The sequence below is a fragment of the Panthera pardus genome, unplaced genomic scaffold (genome assembly GCF_024362965.1).
Source record: "Panthera pardus isolate Hobbes unplaced genomic scaffold, ASM2436296v1 HiC_scaffold_13, whole genome shotgun sequence".
Taxonomy (NCBI): Eukaryota; Metazoa; Chordata; class Mammalia; order Carnivora; family Felidae; genus Panthera; species Panthera pardus.
Window position 1 is genome coordinate 78,889,793 of NW_026526688.1, and position 27,688 is coordinate 78,917,480.

The 27,688-nt window shown below is 37.2% G+C and overlaps 1 protein-coding gene and 1 long non-coding RNA gene across 3 annotated transcripts in view; one reads left to right on the forward strand and one right to left on the reverse strand.

The window, feature by feature from the left end:
- The window catches only part of NR3C2 (nuclear receptor subfamily 3 group C member 2), a 346,322-nt gene that overhangs the window by 33,528 nt on the left and 285,106 nt on the right, over positions 1-27,688 (forward strand). The gene's annotated exons all lie outside the window — the stretch shown is intronic.
- Positions 17,473-25,248, reverse strand: LOC109262547 (uncharacterized). Its single transcript, XR_002077817.2, has 2 exons — positions 25,078-25,248; positions 17,473-17,673 (listed from the first exon to the last, which is right to left on the reverse strand). It is a non-coding gene; the product is annotated as an uncharacterized LOC109262547 (long non-coding RNA).

The window sequence follows — 27,688 nt, forward strand, 5'->3', positions numbered from 1 at the left end:
TTGTATATTAATTATACCTCAATTTTAAAAAAGCAGCATTTAGGACTAAGTAGATTACTTTCCTTGGGATGTTTTACCGTGAACTTACGTAAGACATGATAGTTAAGAGGACCACCTAGGTAGTTAAATAAAATCATGTAATCAAATAAAATTTAAAAAATCAAATAAACATCATGTAAAATCACATTTTTACATAACATTTACATATAAATGTGGTTATATTTCAATTTTAGTAATATGTTTCCAATTTTCAATATCTTATTATATAATGTTCTCAAGTCACAAAATACTAACCTAGAAAGTGACTTCTTGACTTAATTAAGGATAATTTTGTAGGTAATTCTGTGGAAAATAAAAATAAAATTTAAATATACATATTATAACTGTAGAAAAGTTCCATCAAGAAATGATGAAGTCTAGGTTTAAAAGTTTTGACAAAAACAAAATTGTGGCAATAAAGATATGGCCCAAGTCTAGTGGCTAAATACTTGGGAGTATATAGCTCTTCCTGAAGGCAGAAACTCATGGGTTTCTGAAATCAGGTTCTGAATAGTTCATGGTTCATGATAAGGACACATAGGAAGAATTTTTGTAGAGAAAGAAAAGGATAGTCCTGGGATAAGATGTTTTACCTTACTTAATATCAAAGAAATAGAAATTAAGACAATAATATTTATTGCTTGCTTTCTATATTGACAAATTTTAAAAATAAGTTCTGTTTTTTGGGGTCACCCAGGTGGCTCAGTGGCGCTGAGCGTCAGACTTCAGCTCAGGTCATGATCTCACGGTTCGTGGGTTCAAGCCCCGCCTTGGGCTCCACGCTGCCAATGTGGCGCTTGCCTCTCCCCAACTCACACTTTCTCTCTTTCTCTCAAGAATAAATAAATAAACTTTAAAAAAGTTATGTTTTTTTTTTTTTGTTTTTTTAAATAAGAGATACATGTATGCTTCTAACAAGAGCATGGAAGAGGGATGAAGGGCCTTTTCTGGAGGACAGTTTGGCAGGATGTTAGTAGCTTTATTCCTTTGCCCTTTGGTCCAGTTTCTCTACTTCCAGGAAACTGTCCTGAGAGAATAATGAGAAATGTGGATATTTACAAAGATTCATCACAGAGTTAATAGGACCTAGGTTTAAAATGATAACTAAGAGGTGAATTATGAAACAAAGTTTGCTATATTCCTATTACATGGGGCTTTCTAACTATAAATATTTAAATATTTTCTAATAACTTTGAAGACCTAGGAAAATATTGAATTAAAAATGGTATAAAACAACATATTCAGCATGATCTTTTCATATATCCATATATGCAAAAATAAACGTTCTCAGACATACTTATAGATGAAATAGATTCATAGATGAAATACACTATTTCTCTGGATGGTGATATTATGAGTGATTTCATTTTTCTTAACGCTTTTATTCTGTTTCCTGTAGTCAGTCTGTTGTTTTTATAAACAGAAAATTAAATTAAGCAGCTACATTTTATAAGTAAACATACCGCATAACATTTAAAAAAAAGACTCTCTTTTGGGGTGCCTGGGTGGCTCTGTCGGTTAAGCATCCAACTTCAACTCAGGTCATGATCTCGCGGAAGCTCAAGCCCCACATTGGGTTCTGTGCTGACAGCTCAGAGCCTGGAGCCTGCTTCGTATTCTGTGTCTCCTCCTCTCTCTGCCCCTCCCATGATCATGCTCTCTCAATAATAAATGTTAAAAAGAATTTTTTTTTAAAAAATACTCTTTTGAATTGTAAAGTTTTTGTGGGTGATTTGGTTATTTCAACTGTCTGTAATTACTGAGTTTGATGCTGTGGAAGATGAAGAAATAAGGTATGATCTCTGCCTTCCTGGAGTATAAGCCTTAGTGGGAGAGGCAAGATAAAACTTTTCAAAAAGTCCTACAAATAAATTCTCTGGGTTTTCAGAAACTACCTCTGAAGTGGAGGATGGAAATCTAACTTACGTCCTTATAACTACCTGATAACTGGCAGTGATTAGTAGAATTAATGATTTTGATTATTTACTCTAATTCATTAAGCCCTGGTTTGGCCCATCTGTACCATGCCACTCCCTGTCCCCCACCTTTTCCACGTTCAGATTGAAACTTAAAAAACAAAATAAAAACAGTTACTTGCAGGTGTTGGGTCCCTGCTAGTTCATATGTGACAGGTAATAAAGGAACCTTTTAATTTTTTAAGGATATTAATTTGGCTACATGTTGGGTTTCCTCCTGCTACCACACAATAGCAGAAGGAGGGCGGTGGGAGGGAGGATTCTCAAGGTTTTGTTTTGGTTTGTTTTTTTAATATAAAAATTGTTCTGTTTTAATTTCCAGGAAGGTGTTCCTGAGGGCCTGTCACCAGGTTGTTGGAATTCTCTTTACATCCATTTGCTAATATAAATTACCTAGAAGAAAAGACTCTAATATTTGTGCTAACATTCTAGATTGAACACTATTCCACTAGCAAATAGTGATGGGGCAAGGATACTTGAATTTTTATAAAAATGAGTGTAGCATTTTATAATCCAGTAAATTCTACAATAGTTAAAAGAACTGCTAACTAATGTAAAAATGGAATGGCGAACTAATTTTTTTTAGAAGAATGTATTCCAGCGAAGTGGGACCACTTGATAGATTTGAGTGATTTACATTCATTTAGATTCATTATGTGCATATGCTTGCAAATCATATTCTAGCACTGTGAAAAAAATGTATTGGCGTACTTGGAAAGTCTAGTGAAATCCTGTCTATCAGTAGTAATATATGCGGACGTTAACACTGTTTTCTTTGAAGAATAAGCTGTTTAATGAATGGATCAATACAATTTCACAAAAGTAAACCATTCAATCAAAACTAATTATATGTTTGGGAGACATGATAAAATAATTTTAATATGGGAAATGATGTGAAAAGAGATCTATTTTTAGGACCATGCAGTTTATGGCCACAGCCTCTGATTTTAAGACTTTGTTTAGTTGAAGAAAATATAATCAAGTGGATTCTACACGTAATGGGGTTTTTGTTGTTGTTTGTAGGCGTATTTGTCTTGTGTTCTAGGTACCATCTTCCTAACAGGTACCTATGACTGTTGGTATGGTGTACTGGTGGGAATTGAAATCGTATCGACTTACATTTGTATTCTGATTCTGGATAATTGCTAGTATTATGCCCTTGGGAAAGTTCTTAATTTCTATAAGCCTCAGTTTTCTCCACTAGTGATAATCTGTTTAATTCACTGGGAATTTGTGAGGACCAAATAATACGCGCACAGAGTCCTTACCACAGTGCTTGGCACTTATGTAAGTGTTAACTCTATGCAAATGGTTGCCATTAGTTAATTAAGATACATACTTTTTTTTTTTTTTTTAACTGCTTGGTATTACGTTTTCTTAGACTAAAACCTGCAACTTAAATTCATATCTTCCTGGGACTGTCAACTATCAGATTCCAACATTGAGATATATACCTATTTTGTGTTTTATAGATCACATATCCTGAAGTTCAAGAAATTAAAAAAAAATTTGAACAGTTATTTTGTATCATAACGAATGGTCTTAGTTTAACATTCGTTAAGTTTAGTATTTGAAAAATCCTAAATGTCAATATTTAGGAGCTTATCAGTCAGGATCTTTAGTTCAACCTAGTTCTTATGTGCTGAATTTCTTCCAAGTTTTCCAACAGTATGTACTCTCTTCTGTGGGCAGTTTTCTATCTCCAGGGCAGTACTCTTTGCATACCTCCCAACCACCACAACTGCCTTGCCTCATGAGTCTGTCCTGCCTGTTAGTACTGCAGGGCTCAGCTTAAACGTTTCTCCGTGAAGAAGGCATTCCAAACTTTGTGACCTTAAATTTTCCTTCTGTGTATTCATATGGCTTTTCATAGTTCTTTACCAAATATGTACATTATTAATATTGCAATTATTACTACTGCTATTGTTTTATAATTTTCTATAACCTATTGAACTATACCTCCCTTCTAGAATGCATGTCCCATTAGGACAGTGCTGGATCTCTCTTACTATTCTTACAGAGATTATTATTTGAAAGTTGGAAAGCCTGGGAGTTGGCAAATAGTGTCAAGGCCAGTGAGAGCTGCTGGGGGTACTGGACTTCTGTTGGACAACTGTTATGTCTGCAGGTGCACATACAGGTGCCCTGCTGCCTGCCCTTTGAGTATGAAGCAGGAACTTGCCTTTAGAGACCTCTAACTTTCCAGTAGAGACCACGCATCTGTGAAGTGCTTTATAAATCCAAAGCTCTCTCAATTTTTCTCAATACAGAGCATTTAAACTTTGCTAGAAAGGGGCTGATTCCTCTTGTTGTAGGTAAACCCCAGTTCAGACTAGTTCAGGAACTGATCAGCATTTTGTAGTGATGGAATTTTGTTAAATTTAGTAACTCCCAGAAGTATAATCCTTTGCCTGGGAGAAGTGAATGAAGTCTTTGCACCTCTGCTATGAATGTATCTGTAAAAAGAATTGATGTGGTTCTGGAGGTTGATGGGCACTATTATCTTGCACCTATTCCCCCTTTCCTAGTCCCAGTTTGTGAATATATGAGAAAGGGGTGTGTATGTGTGGTGTGTGTGCTGCACATGTGTATTGGTGAAAGATCTGCAAGGTATTTTTACTCTTGAGAATTGCAGAAAGATGATGGCTATATATAATGCAATTCATACAGACTTTTGGTGAGAATGGTGTATCTTTCTGTACAGAGGCATATTGCATGTCAAATTGTCATTGCCATGACTTGTCATTTCTATCTACTAAGTTTTCTTTAAGCAAAATGAGTCCATTTTGGGTTTCGAATATTATAGGAGCAGAAAACGTTTCTAAAACATTACTATCTTTAAACAATTTTTTTAAATGTTTATTTTATTTCTGAGGGAGAGAGAGAAGACAGCATGAGTGGGGGAGGGGCATAAAGAGAGGGAGACAGAATCTGAAGCAGGCTCCAGGCTCTGAGCTGTCAGCACAGAGCCCGATGCAGGGCTTGAACCCACGAACTGAACCATGAGATCATGACCTGAGCTGAAGTGAGACGCTTAACTTACTTAGCCACCTAGGTGCCCCTAAAAAATTTCTATATATTTGAATGTTTGAAAATTTATCAGTCCACTGACCTTGTGTGCTGAAATAACAAGCTAAAAACTCCAGTACATGAATTTGGAACTGTTTAATTCCTCACATGCATTATGTTTATAAGCTTAGGAAATTCTACTAAATATATGCTTTTATTTCTGGTTATTTTAAGTCAGTTAAATTTGATTATAATATTTTCCTTCAGGTAACATTCTAAGAAGCAAATATCACAAATAAATTGTGAATGTAAATGAAAAACATCACATAGACTTTCATCATTACTGAAAGTATGCCCCTAAGTACATTTCCTCCTTTTTTATTATGTTTTCTTATGCTTTGATATTATGTTTTAAAATCATTTTATCATTTTCCTTCCAAAAAATTCATCAAGATCTATGTATATTAGTTTGAATTTGAATTTCTAGATGAGATGGTAGATCATAAGTGTTCAAAAACGATTCCCTGAAATTAACAGAACATTATACTAGCATGATACTTATGCTTATAGCAGGAGACCTGAAATAATTTCTGTTTGCATTTTTGTGTGCAGAAGCTTGTCTCCCCATCACCATACAGACAGACAAACAGAAACAAAACAAGGCTCTGGGAGCCTTGAAATGGTCTTTGGCCAAAACCAAAAATTCGACTATTAAATATTAATATACTTCATTTAATAAATGTGTTCTTATTCCTCTTTTGTGAACTTAAGTTTCATATGTCACATTTAAGGTTTACTCAGAATAACTTTAATTTTACTTTTTTATTTTTTTAAAGTTTATTTTGAGAAAGAACGTGCAAGTGGGGGGAGGGGCAGAGAGTGAGGGAGAGAGAGAATTCCAAGCAGGCTCCCTCCACACTGTCATTGTAGACTCCCACAAACTGAACTGTGAGATCTCAACCTGAGCCAGCATCAAGAATCTGACGCTTAACTGACTAAGCCACCCAGGTGCCCCAGAAGAACTTTAATTTTAAATGAATCTTATTCTAAAGAAAAATATTATCTAATGTAAATAATCTGTGAATAATTTCTACCTTGAAATGTAAATTTTTATAAACTAGAGTTTCAGCTAGTTTGTGCAGGTGTACCTGCCTTTAAGCCTGATGTATAAAATGAAATGAAGATAAATTAGATCTGAATGTATAATTTACAAAGTAGTTCCAAGTGGAAAGCATCAGCACAGATTTGTGAAATCCAAAATATTTGAGTTTAAAATTTGACCCAGCTCTCTGAGCCTGAACAAAAGATACAACTGTTTTCACTCTTGGATTCCCATACAAGAAATGGGGATAATACTTACCAGAAGAGTAGACAGATATGTAAAGCTTGTAGTGGAATGTGAAACTTCATATAGTTAACAAATTATCACTGGCCTCCTCTCAGTAGATAAGCAGTTCCTCAGGTACATTTAAGATAGAAAGTATATAAAACAGAACATGAAGTTTTTGGCACTTGAAAAGATTTCAGAAAATATACCTTCATTTAAAACATAAAGAAACTAGCTATCAGAGGAAGTATGAAAAGTGCTCATAATTGGTAGAAATCTTGGGCTTCTATACTGGTACCTATTTTCCACTCTGTATTATTTAGAACACTTAAATTTGCAAATTACTATGATCAAATCTAGTGCAGTGAAAAGTTTGTCTTAATTTCATGGCCTTATTTTTCAATCAGTATCTGGCTCTGTATAAAAATATATTTTCTCAAGCACAAGAGTAATTTGGAAAGCATATTCTAAAATAAGATTGGGTAACATTACATGGAGAGGGCAAGCATTGAAATCTGCTAGAAGTCGATATTTTCCTTTCAATCATTAGAAAATAGAACATCTCCCTAAATTTCTGTTTTCCTTTGGGCTTCAACACTTGACTACTTAAAAAAAAAAAAAATTTAATGTGTGTTTATTTTTGAGAGAGAGTGAGTGAGCGCCAGCGGGGGAGAGGGAGACACAGAATACGAAGCAGGCTCCAGGCCCAGAGCTGTTGGCACAGAGCCCGACTCAGGACTCGAACTCATGAGTGGTGAGATCATGACCTGAGTGGAAGTTGGACACTTAACTGACAGAGCCACCCAGGCACCCCAACACTTGACCATTTTCTAATGGAAGATTTCCTTTGGAAGCTGGGGGTGGGGTTCCCCTGGAGTAAAGATATTGTTGCCCAGTAAATGGAAAGACGGTAACAAAGTGTAAAAATTAAGGACTGGTGGAATAGAGAGAACTCTTTTTCTTTTTCAGCATCCCATATATGATTGGGTACTCAAATAGCAATTTATTGAAACATACAATTGAAGCTTTGTAGTTCTATGAGAAGGGAAATGTGAGGATTTCATACTAAACACTTTTTATTTTTGTGCTTTTGGTTTTGTGAACTAATTTATTTTCATTTAGATTACTCAGGTAGTTTTAAAATTCATTTAATTTCTCTTTTACAGAGTACGTGTTTTATAAGTATGTGTGTATCTTTATATGTGGTATATATGTATATACATACAAATACGTATGTGTATGTGAGATAATACAGAATTATATAGACCAAAAAGTTCTCTATTGATTACCACTACCACCGACAACAATAACAACACAAAACCAAAAAACCCACCGTCAAAGCCAAAGGAGCCACTATTTGGTGTATATCCTTTCAGAGGTTTTTCAGTTTTCTTAAAAATTACTCATTGTCTGTCTGCAACTTGCCATTTAAAATTTAATAATAAAATTTGGACTTCTTTCCATGTCAGTCAGAAAAGCCTTTTAAGCATATTTTGTTTTCCATGGCATGTATACATTTTAATCTTAAAACTTAAAACTTTTGGGGTGCCTGGGTGGCTCAGTTGGTTAAGCGTCTGACCAGCTCAGGTCATGATCTCGTGGTTTGTGAGTTCGAGCTCCATGTCGGGCTCTGTGCTGACCGCTCAGAGCCTGGAGCCTGCTTCAGATTCTGTGTCTCCCTCTCTCTCTGCCCCTCACCTGCTCATGCTCTGTCTCTCTCTGTCTCAAAAATAAATAAGGCATGTACAAAAAAAAAAAACTTAAAACTTTTAAAGAAATAGATTTGAGCGATTTATTTTTTCATAAAATAAATACTGATTGAATGTGTATCATTTGCCACATAGGTACTAGGGATATTGAAAAGTTATAGCTGCTTGACCTCAAGGACTTCAAGAGTGATTTTTGTATTGTTTCTGTACACAAAAAACGATACAAATGTCAAATATGTTTTCTAACTGCAAATTTAGCAAGTCTTACTAAAGAGCAGTCCATTCCGTCTGGGGTCTTTACATCCATCTTTGTGGTGCTTCTCTCTCAGATATGTGAATTTTATATCTCTACAAAACCTGAAACTCACTTAAATAACAGCTTATTGATTTAAGAATGACAATATCTTGGCCAGATATTTCATATTCATATATCCTTTGCTACAATGCAGGTATGGTTTCTGATGATGTTCCTTTATTAAATATTAGATGCCTTTGTTATTAAGAGCTTCATCATGATTAGTTCCTCTTCCTCCTATCTCCCATTATTCCTAGTTCAGAATAATTACTGAAATGTAATTTAGTCTGGCAGTTTATTGTTAAGAATTCAAAGCCCAAAAGGTAATTTTTGTGTCTGTCTACTGTTCATGAGGCTTATTACTATACATATAGTACTGACCACTCCACTGGGCTAAGATTAAAAACCTGCACCAGTGTCCCATTTTGGAACCTACAGCCTGGATACTTCCATACTTGGAAAATGCTAGGTTAGGTATTAAAAAAATAAGTGAATAATAAGATGGTAAGTTATGGAATGACATTTAGTGGAATATTATCTTGCCATTTTTGCATAATCATGAAGCTCATACAAGTTCGGAAAATGTGCACTGTCATATAAAAGGAGAATAATCTTGTATGTTTTCTGAGTATAAGTAGACATACCAAGACGTTTACACAAAGGCCCGGGGCAAGAGTAGGCAGGCAGTTTTAAGGATGGAAAGTGGTTCTGAATGGATGACAGAGCATAGAGGTTGAGCTGGGCAGTTTGGCAAGAAAATAAGCCTGGAGAGATGACCAGGAGGTGGTTTACAGAGCCTTGTCTGTGCCACCCTAAGTATACATTTGTTCTTTTTTGCTAGAATGTTCTTCCTCTATGGAAATGCCTTCTCTCATGTGGTGGCTGAACAGTTAACCTCTTCATGAAAGGCCTTCCCCAGACACACTCTGAACTCCTTGGCGTCCTGTCACCACATGCACATACACACACATATGCACGTCCATGTATGCGCGTGCACACACACAGACGCACACAGAGTTACTCTCCCATACTCACCCACCATTGTATTTCTCTAGGTGGCAGGTAATTGTCAATTTATTAAGTTCTTGTCTCCTTAATAGAATGTAAATTCCATGAGGGAAGAGATTATCTGTTACGTTTACAGATCTGTGGCCATTCCGTATGGAACATTCACTCAATATCCTGAATGAATGAATCAGGAATTTGATTCCTAGTTAACTGTGTGGGGCTATGGGAAAATTATTTAATTTTTTGAGTCTGTTTTTCTCATCTATGAATTTGGAATACTTAACCTTAGGTTCTTGTCTCCGATTGCATAATGTAGTTAAAAATGTGACGGTCCATTTTAATAGCTATCTAAGATTGGTCGCTATGTATCTGTCGTACAGTGGTTATCTAACTGGTCCAGGCTATAGTTCTTGGGCTGTAAGCCAGGATTTAGAGCCCAGGAGTACAGCTCCAAAAGCTTTCCTGTTTTTACTACCTGAGGCTACCTGAAATGGGATCATGATGAAAGCCCAAGGGTTCAGGGTCAGGAGTGAGGCTGCCTGCCCTTCAGGGGTGCAGAGCCCAGTCTGGTAGTTAGGCAGCCAGTCAGGGTGAGGGAAAAGGAGGAGACGGGTCCTCACTGGAATTTCCCACCATAGGACCCTGGAGGGATGTGCAGTGGTAGCAGCAGCTTTGCAACATGGGATGTGATCGATGAAGTCAAATGCCGAAATAGCTGTTCAAACTGTAAATCTCAGTGGGGTTTTATGTGGCACATTGTGATATTGGAACTTCTAGAGAATATTTGTAAATGGTAGTTTACACTTGTTGCTTAAAACCTTCAAATTCTTCCAAAAGAAATGCTCTTTAATGTCTGACAGAAAATAAATGAGCACAACATCAACTTCTGTAAATTGAATTGTCCTTTATAAACAGGAGTAGGGGCTGGAGAGAACCATGTTCTTTTTTGTAATGTAATGTTGTAAGGAAAAGTTTGGAAAGTTAATGAAAAGATCAGAAATTGCTTTAAAATTATTCAAAGTTTATTAGAGTATATTAAGTTTTCAGCTAATCAAGAGTATATTTTACTTCATGGAATACATTCAGATGAGCTATTGTATGATTTCTAAATGAGTTAAAAATATTCTTCAGTGCCTGCAGTTGTTTTCCAAGAAGGTAGTTTTATGGGAACCTGTTTCCAGGGACTTAAACATTTTTGTCCCTATTTTATCATTTAGGTTGAAAGAATATCAAATTCATGGTATGAAAGTTGTGCTTTTTTATAGTTTAATGAAACTAACGTATTCTGTTAACTGTGGAAGAAAAATAATTTCTTTTGCAATTAAAAAAATTCAACTTAGGCTTAAGTTATTTTTCTAGTCTTTGTTAGAAGTGCTTCAGTTATATACAACATTGAGGGTAATTTAGATGTATACAGAATGGTTGGATATAAATTTTTCTCAAATTGCCTTGAACTTTTAATGGATAAAATGAAGAAACTTTGCCCCAGGGAAAACATAACTATTTCAAGTTTTATTACTCATAAGTACTAACATATGAATTTTTAGTCTCTGTTTATATATGTAATTTATTTTATGTTCTGCTTTATATTTATAGGAGGTATCATGAAATATTGCATATGATATGTTCAGTACAACTTTGGCGTTGGGATCATTCCAGAGCTGAGAGTTTGCTTAAAATTCAAGACTGTTTTGTTTTAGACATTTGGAATAGAAGTCTGTCTAAAATAAATTGCCCGTTTTCCTGTCTTAAATAGATTGTTCTGAGCAAAAACCTTTCCTTGATGAATGATCAAACTATGGTTTATTTTAAGCTCCTTCGGAGCTTGGTTACTTACATAAGCGTAGTAGTATTCCATATCCCTAGCCTGGTATGACTACCATTTCTACCCGCTTGTGACTACACTGAGGGCCAGATTAAGATTCTTAATCCCTGGCACATAACAAGGCCCATAGGCACATGGTCAGTTATTTCAGGTGAATGAATGAAACCATTATGGCAAAATATGATGCCCTTAATACCAACTGATATTTTAAGTGTACTTTGCCATCAGAATAAATGATCTCAGACTGCTGTCGCTGCTTCCTGCTTTGGGGCCATAATCTTATCTAGCTTGTTGAGCTCATCCTCAATACCTTATGCCCTTTGTCATGAGTCAGGAAAATTGAATCGAGTGTGGTTTAGTATTATGTCCATTGAGAGCAAGTATGCTCCAGGTAACAGCCCAACTGCCTCTACCTGTACGGGAGCACTCTCAGCACATGGATTCCAGGTCATCTGTTTTAATTACAGAGGTCTGTGTTCTTCAATTTTCCTGCCACGTGCTTTAGTCTTTTGAGAAGTGGATGTGTTGAGAGTCGGGATCACCCTTGTGGCACAGTTGTAATTCCACAGCAGCTTGTCACGCTCCTCATCTTGTTGGGACTTCTCATGGATACCAGGTTTCTAAACCATGTGAAGTGAGGCTCACCTGGGTGGGGTTGGGGGCTCATCTCCCTGAAGCTTCACTTTTTCCACCAAGGTACTCCTAAAGTGGTAGGAGGAAATAAATGCCTGTCCCAGACGATTTAGGGATGTATCCCTAACCACTAGTCCCAAGAATCAAATATCTTTGAAGTCTTTTACATTGTGTCTTAAAAAGTAATGCCAACTTAGAATCTATACGTAGTATATTTATATTTATTTTGATGAAAAACAATATTTTAAATAACTGATAGAAAAACATTATGTCTGCTCACACATGTGCATGTCTGTGTAAGTATATATTCCGTTTTTCTCAAGTATTACCTCTCCTTCCCTCCTCCCACGCACACAGTCATGTTGGTTATCTATAACTTTGAAAACTTGGAGCATGAGAGACAGGTTTATTTCTAACTCACCAAATCCTGGACTCTCTATTTCTCCCCGTTGCCCCTCCCCCTGCCACATTCCGCTTGCAAACTGAACAATTTCTTTTTTAGCTCTTCTTCTTTTTCTGTGCCTTTATCATAAGCGGTTTAAGGAAACTAAGTTATATTTTCAGTCTTCCTTCTAGGGTCTTCTTAGCCGCCTCAATGAGTTCATTAGGCACATTCTTTGTCTTCCAACTTATCGGAGGCAAAATGCTATCAGTTACTTTGCCACCACAGGCTGCCGTTTCTCCAGTCTTTAATCATTGCTTCGTAATTTTCCCTGCTCCTGCCTACCATTCACTCCCAAAACTGAGCCACCTGTTTCAAGTCTTTGTTATTTTTATGGCCCTAGCAGTCTACCTTCAGTGAGGTGCCTGTAGCAGTTTTCCATTTCTGCTTAATCAGCCTCCCCAAGCTTAGTGGCTAAAGCAGTAACTCTTCGGACATGATTCTGCATTTTGGGTGGGCTGAGCTGGGTCCGCTCAGGCAGCTGTGGTCATGTGATAGCCTGGCCGACTGGGGCTGGAGAGATGATCTCTTCATTCACGCACTGGGGCCTCGGTGCTATGTAGCAGGTGGGCCCTCTGCTCCATGTAGTCTTTCATTACTCAGTGGCCAGCCTCACGCATGCTTATGTGGCAGCAGGGATGTTCCGAGAGGATGGAAAGCTGCAAGGCCCCTTGAGGCCCTCTGGAACACTAGACAGTGTCACTTCTGTCTTGCTCAAAATAAGTCGCCAGCCAGACTCATGGGGCAGGTAAATAGACCCCACTGCTTCTGGAAAGAGCCGCAAAATACCGTAGCCATGCTTTTTCAAACTGCCACCCCAGTATTATATACCCTTCTGAGTATTCCCGTTGAGAAGCAAAAATTATTCAACAGTGTTGATCTTACAAACCAAGGATTACAAACTGACTGCCAAGGCCTCAGTGTGATCATTGGTGTGTTTAAACATTTAGGACCCAAGAGATTTTACGTTAAACTGAACCTGAATTTCTTCTCTTTAACAAAATGGAAGCCCTGGAATACGAGGCTTGCATCCACAAGTCCCCAAGGGGCTGGAGCTAAGTAGACTGCCTCTTCAGATAGGGGGTGTCTTTTCTGGTTTGTCATAGTCCCCACCACTGCCCTTTCCCTAGTTCAAATTATCTATCCAGCTCCCAGGGCCTTTGAACCTGTGACAGCTCATCATCAACCAGCACTGTGTGTCAGAACCAGCTGTGAAGCTTGTTGTTTAAGTTTATTTATTTTGAGAGAGAGAACCAGTCAGGGAGGGGCAGAGAGAGAGGCAGACAGAAGCAGGCTCTGTGCTCCAACTCCTGAACCATGAGATCAGGACCCGAGCCAGAGTCGGATGCTTAACTGCCACCCAGGTACCCCAGAACCACCTGTGAAGCTTTTAAAGCTGCCAGTTCCAGGGCACTACCTAAGACCTATGGAACACGATCCACTGGGAGGCAGAGCCTGGGTATATGCAGCGGCCCATAGCTTCACAGGTGCTTCTCTCCACACCCATCATTAAGAACCACTGACCCAAGATAAGGCTCTCACATATTTGAATGATACTGAATAATCGAAAAATGGCTATGCTTTGAATATACCTATTTTCTGTACTTAAAAAATGTTACATGCTTTCGCACTTATTTAATTTTTCCTCACAAGTTCTCTGTGAAAAGAATAGGTGATGAAATAAGATAGGGAAATTAATTTATGAAGCTGGAAAATTTAATTTTGTCTCCTGAAACTCTACCTTCTTCATATTTAAAAAAAAATCATTTATTACAGCTTGAGGGATCTTCTACTTATAGGAAACTCCAGTAGCAGCAATAAATTTTGGTAGTGATCCTTTTACTAGCACTTGAATCTGTACCTATTGAGAGATGTCTTTATAAAGATGGGGGAGAATTGTGAACATTAACAGTTGATTACCTATAGAAAATTCTGTGGAGCTAGTACCATTTACCTTGAAATTAAGGTAAAGCCTTAATTTATTAAAGGGACTTAGAAGCACACAAAATGTGTCTTCCTTCTGTGTCTCAGAAAGCAGCTTCTTTTACGTTATTTTATTTTAGTAAAGTACTTTTATTTTACAATAATAAAATTACATAATTTTTTAGATATGGTCAGTGCTTATTTGAGCTTGCTTTAAAAAAAAAAAAAAAAAAAAACACCACCACTATGTTTTATGGTCAGCTTTTGTTTTCCTTGACCTGCCTTGTCAGTTTTGTTAGTCCAGTCTTCTCTCTCTGTAGGGTACAGATTCACAGAGTCATAAGCAAGTGCTACACTAGATCCTGGCAACACCAGTCAGACACGCATGCCCTCAGTGAGGAGAAGGTCAGGGGGTGATCGTTGTCATAAGTCTCCTAAGAGAGGGTTCCTGCTGGCTACTCTGGAAGTCAGCAAGAAATACATGGGTTGAATCTTGCTTTTGGCAAACATTTCAGAAGCACAGTAGTTTCCCAGAGTGAATTCAGTGAAGTCTGAACTTTAAAAGGGGGGTGAGCACATTATTGTCTTTCCTGTTTCATGCTTTCAGGTATTCATAGAAAATCTGAACTGATAACATAACCTGGAAGGAATTAGGGAGTGGTTTCATTAAAGTTTTTTTTTTTTTTTTTTTAAGTTTTATTTATTGTGAAAGAGACAGAGAGATCGTGAGTTGGGGAGGGGGCAGAGAGAGAAGGAGACAGAGAATCTTAAGCAGTCTCTCCACTGTCAGCATGGAGCCTGATGTGGGGCTTGAACTCCTGAAACCATGAGATCATGACCCACGCCGGAACCAAGAGTCCAGATGCTTAACTGACTGAACAACCCAGGCACCCCAGGAAGTGGTTCCTTTAAAACGTCCACCAAGGTCTGTCTCTTTTGATTCAAGTCTCTCTGTTCATATTTGGAAAATTATTCACTTTCTTGAGGTACCTAAGCTTCTTCGCCAAAGTTTTTCTACTATTTTATTAATTGTAATAGTTTATGACATTTAAAAAATTCTCACATGGTCTCTAGTAAAGGAGACATTTGCCCTTTGTTTAAGTAGTATTCCTTTCTAGTATATGGTTTGTCAGCATCCTGCTAAATTTGGATCAGGGCTATGGAATTCTTTCATCCCTTTGGGGAGAAATCTCTTCTTTACTTGCACCAACTATTCAGTGGATGGACAAGTTTAAAAAAAAATATTGTCAAGGCCAAAGACAATATTTGTATGAATTATACAATATACTATTAAAAGATTTTCTAAAATTAAGAAAATCTTGATTTTTTTCTTGCATATTATAGTTCACTTTAAATATGTAACTCCCCAGTTGTGAATAAAGTAAGAAGTAGAACAGAAAACCATTTGTGTTAGGTTTTCATGCATTGTTGCATGTTGTGGTTTTGTGAAAAAGATTTTATAAGCCTTGGGATCCAATAAGAGGCTGAGGCCCTGTTTGGTTTATAAATATGTGTGATATATTTTTTAGGTCTTCAGAAATAAAAGCAGAGAATCATTTCCTTATGTTATCAATTCCTCTATGGGAAAGCATATTAAAATGTAGAGAATATAATAGTATATAATTTAGCAACATAATATATAATGTGGGTTGAGAGACAATTACAGTGTTTTATTTCCCTATATTTTCCATTTTAACTGAATGCATTTTAGCAACAATTGGTTCCTGGCTGTAACATTATTTTAGCTGTTTCATAAAGCTTTACAGCAAATTACTGTGGTGTACCAGATAAAATAAATTCCTGACTTCACTCTTAAAAGTCATATTATGAGCAGGCATAATTTTTTACTTTTATAGGTAAGCACGTATTTTATAACCATTTTTGCATGTGTGCTGTCAAGATCCCAGTTGAAGATTGTTGTTCTTAACACTATTTCAGTGGTTTCCTCTGTGTTTAAGGTCTTGTTTTATGCTAGCAAATCAAGCATCTTTTCTCTTTGGTTCTTAGTAAGCTGATATACACAGTACTGAATTCTGGGGTCACACATCACCAAGTAAACAGCATCCATTGTTTCCATTCACACAGTGCCTTTAGTGTACTCTCTCCCCAGACAGTCCTACCTTGTCCTCTTTTCAGGTGATTCGGCGCGACTCTTTGACCCTTCTGCATATGCTTCCTGCCACTCTCTCCAGTTCTTACTGCAGCCTGACACTTCTTACCTAACCCTACATCCCATTTGGTCATATTTTCTTCTGGGAATGTTATAATTCCAAGATTTTTTTTTTTTTTCATGCAGAAACGACTAGAAAACAATTGAACACACTAATAAACAGTCAGGCATTTATTTCTGATTTAATTGTCAGCATTTTGCATATTGACTGCAGACCTTCCCCCCTTCCATTTTTTTTTAAAGGAATGTGTAATTGAAGGGTTCCCTAATTATATATCCTTACCCAGATATGACCATTCTTGTGTGCCCCTCTCTAGTACATGTGTTCTTTTACCACTTTCCTATTTACCTACAAACAATACCTACTATTGCATTATATATTCTTAAATTTGTATATGTAAAAGGCAATGATATTAAAAATTGAGGCATTGTGTTACAAGTGAATTTTTTAAAGACTTTAAGACTAGTTTTAGGTTCACAGCAAAATTAAAGGGGAGGTACAGAGATTTCCTATATACCCGCTAGCTTATACATGCATAATCTCACCCATTATCAGGATCATTCACCAGAATGGTAGATTTGCTATCAGGGATGAACCTACTTTGACACGTCATTATCACTCACTTCTGGTGTTGTACATCGTATGAGTTTGGACAAGTGTAGAATGAGATGTATCTGTCATTATAGTATCATTCAGAGCGTTTTCACGGGCCCCTGATTTTCTGTGCTTTGCCTGTTCATCCCTTCCTTGCTCATGCCAACCCCTGGCAACCGCTGATCTTTCAGTGTCTCCATAGTTTTGCTTTGTACAGAGTATCATATAGTTAGAATCATAGAGGATATAGCCATTTCAAGATTGTCTTTTTTTCCTTATTAATATTCATTTAAGGTTCCTCCATGTCTTTTCATGGCTTGATAGCCCTTTTTCTTTCTAGCACAGAATGATAATCTGTTGTCTGAACGCATTACACTTTATCTGTTCATATACTGAAGGACATCTTGGTCACTTCCAAGTTTTGGCAACTGTGAATAAAGCTGCTGTAAACATCTGTGTGCACACTTTTGGGCAGATACACATTCTAACTTCTTTTGAATAAATACCAAAGAGCACGACTGTATGCTAGGAGTGTGTTTAGTTTTGTAAGGAACTGTCAAGCTGGCCTCCAGTATGGCTGCATCATTTTTCCTTTCCACCAGCAGGGAGTGAGAGTTCCCGTTGCTCCCCATCCTCACCGGCATGTAGCATCATCAGTGTTCTGGAGTTTGGCCATGCTAATACGTGTGTAGTTGTAGCTTGTCGTTTTAACTTGCGTTTCCCTGTAACATAAGATGTATAGATGAAAGTTTTTCAATAACGTTATTATATTCTTTACAATTTAAATTTCTTAATTCATTTTTAATAAAGTAGTAGCTTGTGAATCTAGGTTTTTTTGCCTGAGCAATATCCTTTATCCTTTTAGTATTTTTGTCCTCCATGTTTTATAATTAATAACCAACAGAATGCTTTCTGTATATTTAAATGAAATAACACACATGTGAGAGTGGATTCTCTCAGTCATTATGAAATGTAACAAAGATGCAAGATACATCTAGATCAGTCCAAGGAAAGTATTTTTTTTTTTTTTTTACAGTTTAGTTTTTGTAATTCACAAAAGTAATACTAAGATCTAAATAAGGAAAGAAAGACAAGAGCAAAGGACAAGAAGACTTCTAAAGCTACAAAGCTATGTATTTTTAAAATATACTATAAAAAGGACAGGCACATTTACCAAGTTAGTAAATAGTACATTTACATTGGAAACTTCTCTGTTTAATCCTGCAGCTGAACCACCTTTTATCTGTGCACTATAGGATCATGGCAGAGCACCTGCTATCCTCTTCATAATACAGATAGACCAAATTCTCTTTGCAGTGAGCCTTTTTTTTTTTTTTTTTTAAATCTTCAGCTTTGCTCTTTCTGCAAGATGTGGCCAGGCCCCTCATTGCTGTTGAGTACAAGCTGAAATGCTTCAAAGACCTGGAGGTGTGGCTGAGATGGGCTTTTTTCAAGTCTTAGGAAGAGCCGTGTATAATGCTTTGGCAAATGAAAGTGGAAACCTTAGATGAAAGACCTTGAAATTGAATGTTGAATCAATTGAGGTACAACATACGTCTTTAAAATACTGACATGTAGTGCAACTTAATTATGATGCAGTAGCCAGGCAGAGTTTTCTCTTGTAGAGCCAGCATGCTATAGGGAGGCCTGCAGAGGCAGTCTATGAGTGAACATGTCCCTTTCCAGCCTGCTTGCCATGGATGTGTGCCACCGAAGTCCCCTGACTAAGCTTGGCTGAACGGTGGGGGGCGGGTGGGGGGGGGGTTGGGGGGAGTCAGAGAAACTCCTCTCTTTCTGGCCTGGCTTTCCTACAGCCCCGTGACTAAAGAGTACCTTTCAGGGCCCAGCCATTCCCTCCTAGTTCTTCTACTTATGACTCCTTTGTTAGTATTGGGGCAAGACAGTGACTGAATAGTAAGCATTTTCAAGAAATGGGTTTGTTTAGTTCCAAATAAGTGACTGTGTCATGTTTTCCTACTTATATCTAAGCATTTTGTCATTTTCTGTCTGGTTTTATATGTTGAAATTGGTATTGATGGCTGATAGATTTTTATGTGAAGTTGTGATGTGACATAAGTAGACTTTTTTTTAGAGCAAAATTTTTATAATTTAAAATTTAGAAAAGGTCATTGCAGCCTCACAATACTTTGTCCAGGTGTATTGGACTTTTAATTTACTTGCCTAAAATTTAGAGAAAAAGTAAAGAAAACTACTGTAGCATATAAATTGTTTTCTGCAGCCATTTTCTCATTTCAGCTTATTAGAATTTGCAAGTGAGAGAAGAATAAAAATGAGTGTGTGTGGCAGAGGCGGACGTAGTAGCAGTCCAGAATTCTCGGGTGGTCTCGGGAATGACTCTGGACATAGAAACTAAAGCAACTTATCAGAAATGCAGGGTAGGTGGCCAGGTTTTCAGTAGTGTGCGGATACACTGTTTCCGGCTGCAAAGTATTTGATAGGAAATGGGGAACCAGATGCCTGTATGTTCTTTGCACCACCTGTAAAATACTGCTTGCTCTAAATTTTGGAATTAAGACATTGAGATATTAGCCGTTTAGAATAAAAACACATCTTTCTCAGTAGGAGGAGTTCATGCAGGACATGTAGTTGTCACTGTTAAATTCTTAGATCTTACCACAATTTACGTCAACTCTTCCTGGGATACAACCATTTTTAATGCTTTATACATCAGGTGAGGATATTTTTGACAGTGGGACGTACCAATACCTCTTCTAAGAGTGATCTCTCATCCCAGCAATGTTGCCCCGTTCATCCAAAAAAATTAGCATTCAGGCAATGGTTGATCTAAACACACTACCATTAAAAACGTGAAGAATACAATTAAAAATATACAATTGTGATTTTCTTGTTCATGGTGACATCCAGTGATACCTGATACATGAATCACCAATCATTTCAGCTGCGCATAACAGAAAATTCAAGCCACGGTGGCTTAATCAAACGAGTCTTCTTTTCTGTCATCTAGAGGGAGGCAGCCTGAGCCAGATAGGTAGCTTCCCAACATCATGAGATCTGAGGAGCTTCCTGACTTTCTGTTCAGCCCTCCTTTTTGTTGTCCAGTTTTCATCCTCATGCTTGCTGCCTCATGATGACAATGTGGCTGCTGGACCTCCACAATCCTCCGAGGAACAAAGAAGGTGAAAGGCAAAGAGCACAAGGCACAAACCAGTCAAGTATCCCTTAAAAAAACTGGGAGCTCCAAATGGTGCCTTCTGCTTATATCTCCATGGCCAGAGCTAAGTCTCTTTGCCATCCATAGCTGAACCAGAGATTGGGGTATATAGTTTGTTAGCTGGGAACTGCTGCTGTGTACAAAGCAGGGGTAGTGTCACTAAGAATAAAGGGGGTAAACTGGAGTAGGTCGGTAGAAGGATCCAGCAACCCTGTGTGTAGAGATTTCTATGGCAGAGACCCAAGACACAGCCCAGGAAAATGGCAGATAGAAGAGAACTGCTTTTTTTTGTTTTTTGTTGTTTTTTTAAAATCCTTGATTTAGGAATGAGGCAAAGCTCTAATGAATAATAGAGTAAAAAGAAGGTAGCCTTCTACAGTCCTTCTCTTTAAAATTGACTGTAGGTAGTTCTCAAGTTAAAGCAGTCAGTAGTGCTGTAGAAATGCTACAGACCCAGTGTTTGGAGACCACAGGGTCTGGCCCTGAATCTGCTGATGTCTGACTTTGTTATGCTCAACAAATCACTGCATTCTTCTTGGCATGAGGGCTTCCTCCTTTCTTCTCTAAAATTAGGGAATTGAATGAGTCACTGTGATCCCTCTGAGGTAAAAGACGTTTTGATTATCTGGGTCTTTTGCTCACAGTTTCCTCAGTTTGACCCCAAATCTAGCTCTCTTCTGCATCCCCACATGTGAAGTTGATTAAGCGTATATAGTATTGGTGGTCATTTTTATGAAAAATTGCCATCAGGTTACTTGCTAGGGCTTTCGTTCGTATGGAAAGCTAGGATAGGCTGTTTTTCAGGCACGTCACCCCTTTGAGACTCAGCTGTAGCTTGGCTTGGACCTGTGACCACACATGCGAATGGCCCTGTTCATTTTGATGCTGAAGTAGGATTTTTTTTTTTTTTTTTTTTTTTTTTTTTTTGGACTGCTGTTCAGGGCTGGAGAGAGAGAGAGAGAGGAGGGAATTCCTCAATTTCATGTGAATGAGGGAAACTGCTTCTCAGATGTGCATCAGGGCGGTTTCCGGCTTGCAAACACCAACAACATTCCTTCATTTGCGTGGGCGTTCAGCGCAGACCAGCCCCCGGCTCCTCCAGCAGAGAGCACCTGTGGCAGTCCAGCCTCTCGGACACAGACCATCAGCCGATGACAGTAGCTCTCTCCGTAGGGGTGGCAGGTGCCCGAAAACAGCACAGGAAGCAGTGGCATCACTGATGGGCAGCCACGCAGAAGTGTTTTTAGAAGGTGCCCTAGCAATGCTTCAGCCAGCCTTTCAGGCTGCAGAGGGTCCTGGACACTGAGAACGCCACAGGGCGAGGGCAGAACGCAGGCGGGACGGAGGTGGGGTGCGTGCGCAGCCGAGGTGCAGAAAGGATCATGATGAAACAGTGTGTCTGTCTCCCTGTCTTTTCTTTTTCTCTCTGTCCCTTCTCTCTCTTTCCCTCTGTATCTTTCTGGCTTTAATTTAGCATTTTATTCTAAACAAGTATAGCTCTGTGTTCAGTTGGAAATAGTGGATAGAAATTTGGGTTCTTAAGGCATTTGCCCTTGAATAAGGGGGAAAAAGGGGGATTTCAGATAGAAATCTGAGCAACCTGAGGTTTCTGTATGGAATATAAGAAGAGTTGCAATGAATAATTAAACAAGTTATAGCTAATAAAATATACAGCACCTTGCTTCAAACTAAAACATTCTAACTCTGCCTTAGGGATGAATGCTTTTCATTATTTTTTAATTGTTGCCAGGGTTGACCTTGAAGGTCTTTTCTGGCAGATAATTTGTTATGGTAAGAATGAGATCACTAAGCATTTTAGCACAAGCCGCATGATGCATAGAGTTTCTTCCTATTATATAATAGTGATGTGATAAGTCTGTTTTCCTGGGAATTTGTTCCTCCGTTTAGGTGGTAGCTTATTTCTCAGATCCTGCCTTTGGCAATCTCAGTGTTGCTGGCCCATAGGAGGATCTCTGGGGTCTGATGCAGGCCCCTGAATCCGTGTGCTATTCCTACTTGACTGTCTGCTAACCTCTCAAGGCCCATGAACACCACAGGAATGTGCCTCCATTTTGATAAAATGAGCATGGCAAGATCTAGGATCTCCTTTCTCTCCTCAGAAAATGGTGTCCAGGGAGATGATGCCTCCATGAATAGAGTTGTACAGATTTTGCCCTGATGGCCTTTGACACTATTTAGTGTTCCTTTGTAGTTATTATAAGACCCGTAATTGCAGATTGGTTACCAGTATGCCTAGTTACTGGTGTTTTGACAACTGATTTCAAAAAGAAACCGTAAAATGCGATTAAATATTTTATTCAATTGATTTGCAGTTCTCCATTTATGTTATATCTTAGGAAGAACAGATAATAGAACATCATGGCTACAAAATTGATAAAAGCATAGAAAAAAAACTGTAGTTTTCACCAAAGAGAATAAGAAAATCCTCTGTATTTGATTGGGGAATTAAATTAAGTATAAATACAGTTTCTTGTTTGTTTAGAGTGTGTACTGAATTTTGGACTTGAGTGATAAGTTCAAAACCACATGGTGTTGATGTGCATAATATTAGTAGGTTCTGTGTAAAAAATTTTAATTAAAAAAACTTATTCAGTTGATTGGACCATATGGTATGTATTTTGTGTGTGTGTGTGTGTGTGTGTGTGTCAGTAACATCTAGAAAAAATACATTAATATTACAATTCTCACGGTACTTTCTTACAAAGCAAATCCAGTGTGCTTTTAAATAAATATGAAGATTTATACTATATGTGAAACATATGTATAAGAATAAGATCTAGAATTACTACCAAGTATTCTTATGTTGTAAAAAGTTTTAGCTTCTGTTACATGTAGAAGATACTTGTTTTTACATTTTTAATATTTTTGGTAATAGAAAACATATATTATTTATCATACATGATCATTTAATTTCTGTTTTGAATATGGTGGAATAATACATGCCAAGTGTAATCTACATAAATTTTTTTTCTTTCCAGAAATTGCCAGTGAATCTTGGTTCATAAAAAACAACAAAAATTCCTATCATTTTACTAAGCATGTAGTTCCTTATTGCTGTCATTCAGCTTTAAAGGTGCTTATTTATAGACTCTGTGAAGTCAAACTGTCCTTGGCTTATTGCATTAAAGTTGTAAACTTAGGCCCTTTGCACTGGTGATGTTAGTTTACATTTTGGTATGGTAAATCCTTAGTCAAACAGCTGTTGTTTAACATTTATACAACTTCATAAAATTGTGGCAAAGCTGTCGTGTTTAATTTCAGATACATTCAAAATATAGAAAACCCATAATTGTTAACCAAAGGCAAAAGTATGAAATGATTCTAAAAGAAATAAAGATCTATTGGAATTTCTAGGCTACTACAAGCTGGACTATAAGAAAATTATAACTAAGTTGTCTTGATTTAAATGAAGTTAAAATGCCTCTTACTACAGTAGATTTATCTCCATCCTCATTGCCTAAGGCTTATTTTTTTCTCAGCTCAGAAAGGAAAATGCTAGAAAATGATACAGAATTACTGCCTCAGTTCATATTATTATAGCCACTTTTTATACAATATAATGAAACATGCAGCATGACGATATTTCATTCTACCTACAAGTTAGTATATAATAATCAGGTTGTGAATATTCTAACTCTTGTAATAGCTTATTTTTGAGAATATTCTGAGTATGTTTACTTATTGTCTAATTTATAGGTTGTCTTATTTACACTTTGGATAAACGAACTTGTGGTTATAAACTGGATTTGAAATAGTCTCTGAGTAAATTGCAACATTAACCATTTACATTTTTTTACAAATATGAGTACGGAGCAGGGGTTTTTTGTTGGAGAGAAGGGGTAATATTATTTCACTGCTTTACGTGCATTCCTACTTTATTTATAAGATCTTACTTGTGTCCTGCTTTTAATAATACTTCGAGTGATTTTTATGGGTTTTTTCCATAGTAGATCTCTTGGTTGGCAGTAGGAAGTTAGTTACCTATAAACAGGTTATGTTGTAAAAACTCTACTAAACTGATGACTGCCATTCATAGCGTATTTTAAAAAGAGATGATGTTACAAATTAGAATAAAATATCCAGGCTAGCTTATTTAATGTATAATATCATGGAAACTGTAGACATTACGTTTACATGCTATAAATGCATAATGATTGCATCTGCATAATATTTATTTTATACCTTCCATATGCTTTTCAGTGGTTGAGCTGCTTGAGGCATTGAAGTGGGTGGCTTTGGGGTCGGACAGATCTGTCTTTTGATCTTGGCCTGAGTACTGGTTGGTTTGTGAGCTGGGACAGACCATTTAACTTCTGAGTTTGTTTGCTCTCTGCAGTGAGTACAATGGCAGGGTCTTTTGTGAAGATTAAAAGTAGTAGTGTGGGGGCACCTGGGTGGCTCAGTTGGTTAAGCGTCCAGCTCTTGGTATCAGCTCAGGTCATGATCTCATAGTTCGTGGGTCTGAGCCTCGCATCGGGCTTTGTGCTTGTCAGCATAGAGCCACCTTGGGATTGTGCTCTTGTTCTCTCTCTCTCTCAAAAATAAGTAAACTTAAAAAGATTAAAAAATAAATAAAAGTAGTAACTTGGAAGTGGAGCAACTATTACAAAATAAGTGCTTGATAATATTAGATATTTATTAAGTTCATGGACCATCTTCTTATTTTTATCCTTAATACCTAGGTCAGAGTCCGGTCAGGAGGAGGTAGAATAGGTAATAACTAACTCATCTAGAGATCCTAGAGAGGATTGCAACTACTTTTGTGCCTTGTAATTTGGTGACGGTCGCCTTTGACGTGACTCATACCTTCATAAAGGTTTATGTGGAACAGGTTGTGACTGTCTACACGGTCAGCCAAACTAGAAACTGGGAGTCATTGTCAATCCTTCAGAATCCAGCTTCTTTTACCTACCTGTGAATATAATTGCCCTCACTGATACTTGGTGTAACTGCTCAGTGGAAGGAGCAGTCGGGACGTCTCTATATCCAAGATGGAGCCTCTGTTGGATCTGGATAGATTGCAGTGGTGAGGAAAAGAACACCGGGGAAAGGAAAATTCCAGACAAGGAGACTTACACAGACAAATGTATAGAGGCTGGAAGTATCATATGGGGGTGGGGGGTGGGTGGGGGAGTGGTCAGACCAGAACATTTAAAACACACACAGAATGTTCACAGCTCACTGGGCTTGGTTCTTTCAGTGGAAAAAAATCATGGTGTCATTTACTAAATGATAATGTGGGCATCTTCCAAATGAGTTAAAAAGTGATCGTAACCTAAGTGAGTTAACAGTTGCTATCAGCATTACTTTGAGTTTTTGTTTCCTTGTTTTAGGTTTCTAAAAATAGAAGCATTTTGTTTGAATTTTGCATGTTTTAAACATCAGGTTCCATACTTTTATTGTACAGAGGTCTTAAATGTCACAAGTGTAGGCAGTAATATAGTTTGTCATATGACAGAGTATATTTTCTAGTACTTAATAATGAAATGTTTCTGAATATAATTTAATATTTGGTCTAGCAAATAGAAAGGTCACAGAAGTAAACTTTAAAGCATTTTAGAAACTTTTACAAGTGATGAAACGTAGTGATTATTTAGAATCAGTACATTTTTCTAGAAAAATAATAAATGGCATTTAAACAACTAGGCTCATTTGCCTGCCACCATTTGCTACTTTGCTGTAAGATATTGAACTGCTTTTTACAGACTTATTCTTACCCTAACGATCCTTTGATCAACCATTTTTGCTAAAGGACAGTGTATTATTATACGTATATAAGTGTATAAAACCTTGTATCACTGTATGTAATATTTTAAGATTGACTTTTTGATTATCTTTTAGTAGTTTTCTTATTCACAGAATATTCACTGATTGTATGTAAGTCTACTTAGTGAGGTCTAATGTAAAAAAATACATGTGAATTGAAAAATTATTCATTGTTACTGTTACAGCATTTGTTAGATCAGTCTGAACTATATGGAAAATTCTTATTGTGAAAATCTGTGTGCTGAAAAGATGCTCAACATCATTAGGAATTAGGGAAATGTAAATCAAGACCACAGGGGGATGTCACTTATGCCTACCAAGATGGCTATAATCAGACAGACAGACAATACCAAGTGTAGCTGAGGATGTGGTGAAATTGGAACACTTATGCATTGCTGGTAGGAGTGTAAAATGGTGCAACTTTCTTGGAAAACAGTCTGGCAATTTATCAAACAGTTGAACGTAGAATTACCATATGACCCAGAAGCTCCAAGAGAACTGAAAATATACGTTCACACAACAACTTGTACATGAGTATTCACAGAAGCATTCTTTTATAATAGCCAAAAAGTCAAATGTTCATCAGCTGATGAATGGATAATCAAAATGTGGTATAGCTCTACAGTGGAGTATTATTGAACCAGAAAATGAGCTAATACATGCTACAACATATATGAAACTTTAAAAACATTATGCCAAATGAGAGAGGCCAGCCACAAAAGGCCACATACTATCTGATACCATTTATTTGAAGTGTCCAGTATAGGCAAATTTATAGACACAGAGCATAGATTAATGGTTGTTGGGGCTTCAGACAGGCAGAAATGGGGCATGACTGCTAATGGATACAGTGGTAAAATATTTTGGAATTAGAAGTGATGGTTGCACAACTTGGTGAATGTATTAAAAAAAATCACTGAGTTGCATATTTTAAAAACATGCACTATATGGCATATGAATTATATTTCAATGAAAAAAACGGGAAGAAAGACTGCGTGCATGTGTAGTGCCGTTGGTACTATATTTGCCCTAAATCATTACATTAAAAAAATTTTTTTTAAGTTTATTTATTTTGAGAGTGACAGCATGAGCAGGGGAAGGGCAGAGAGAGAGAATCCCAAAGCAGACTCTGCACTGTCATTGCAGAGCCTGATTTGGGGCCTGAAACAGTGAGATCATGAGCTGAATGGAAACCCGAGAGTCAGAGGCTTAACCAACTGAGCCAGCCAGGCGCCCCTAAATCATTATATTTTTTCAAAGATAGCCTAAGTTTCCTGTATGCCTTTTTGAATAACATAAAAAGTCATTTAAATCTATTTTTGTGAACTTTTTCATGTAATTCTCAATTTTAGTTTTCCAGATTAGGTGAAAATAGAGTATTAGTTGGTATTAAAGTATTTTCATGCTGAAATATGGACTTAATAAGAGAGCATCTATGAGGCAGAACAAGGACAGAGGCCAGGTTGAAGGTTACCCTGCTTCTTAATATACTTAAAGTTGTTGAAGTAGATTTCCAAAGTATTCTTTGAACCTTTCGCTGCGTCTCGTCTTTTTATCATTGGCATCATTAGAAAATCAAAGTTCCTTATTTAGTAAATAACATGGGAGAATACTCTAAAATTTTTCTTTTATTTTAAATTGGCCTGTTATCTCTTATCAACACTTGTTTCTGAGTAGAAGCTTAAGTAGTTTTTATAAAGTGATGGTGTATTAGACCCCTTTGAAAATCCCACTTAGCAACTCTCCTGGCGCCTTCT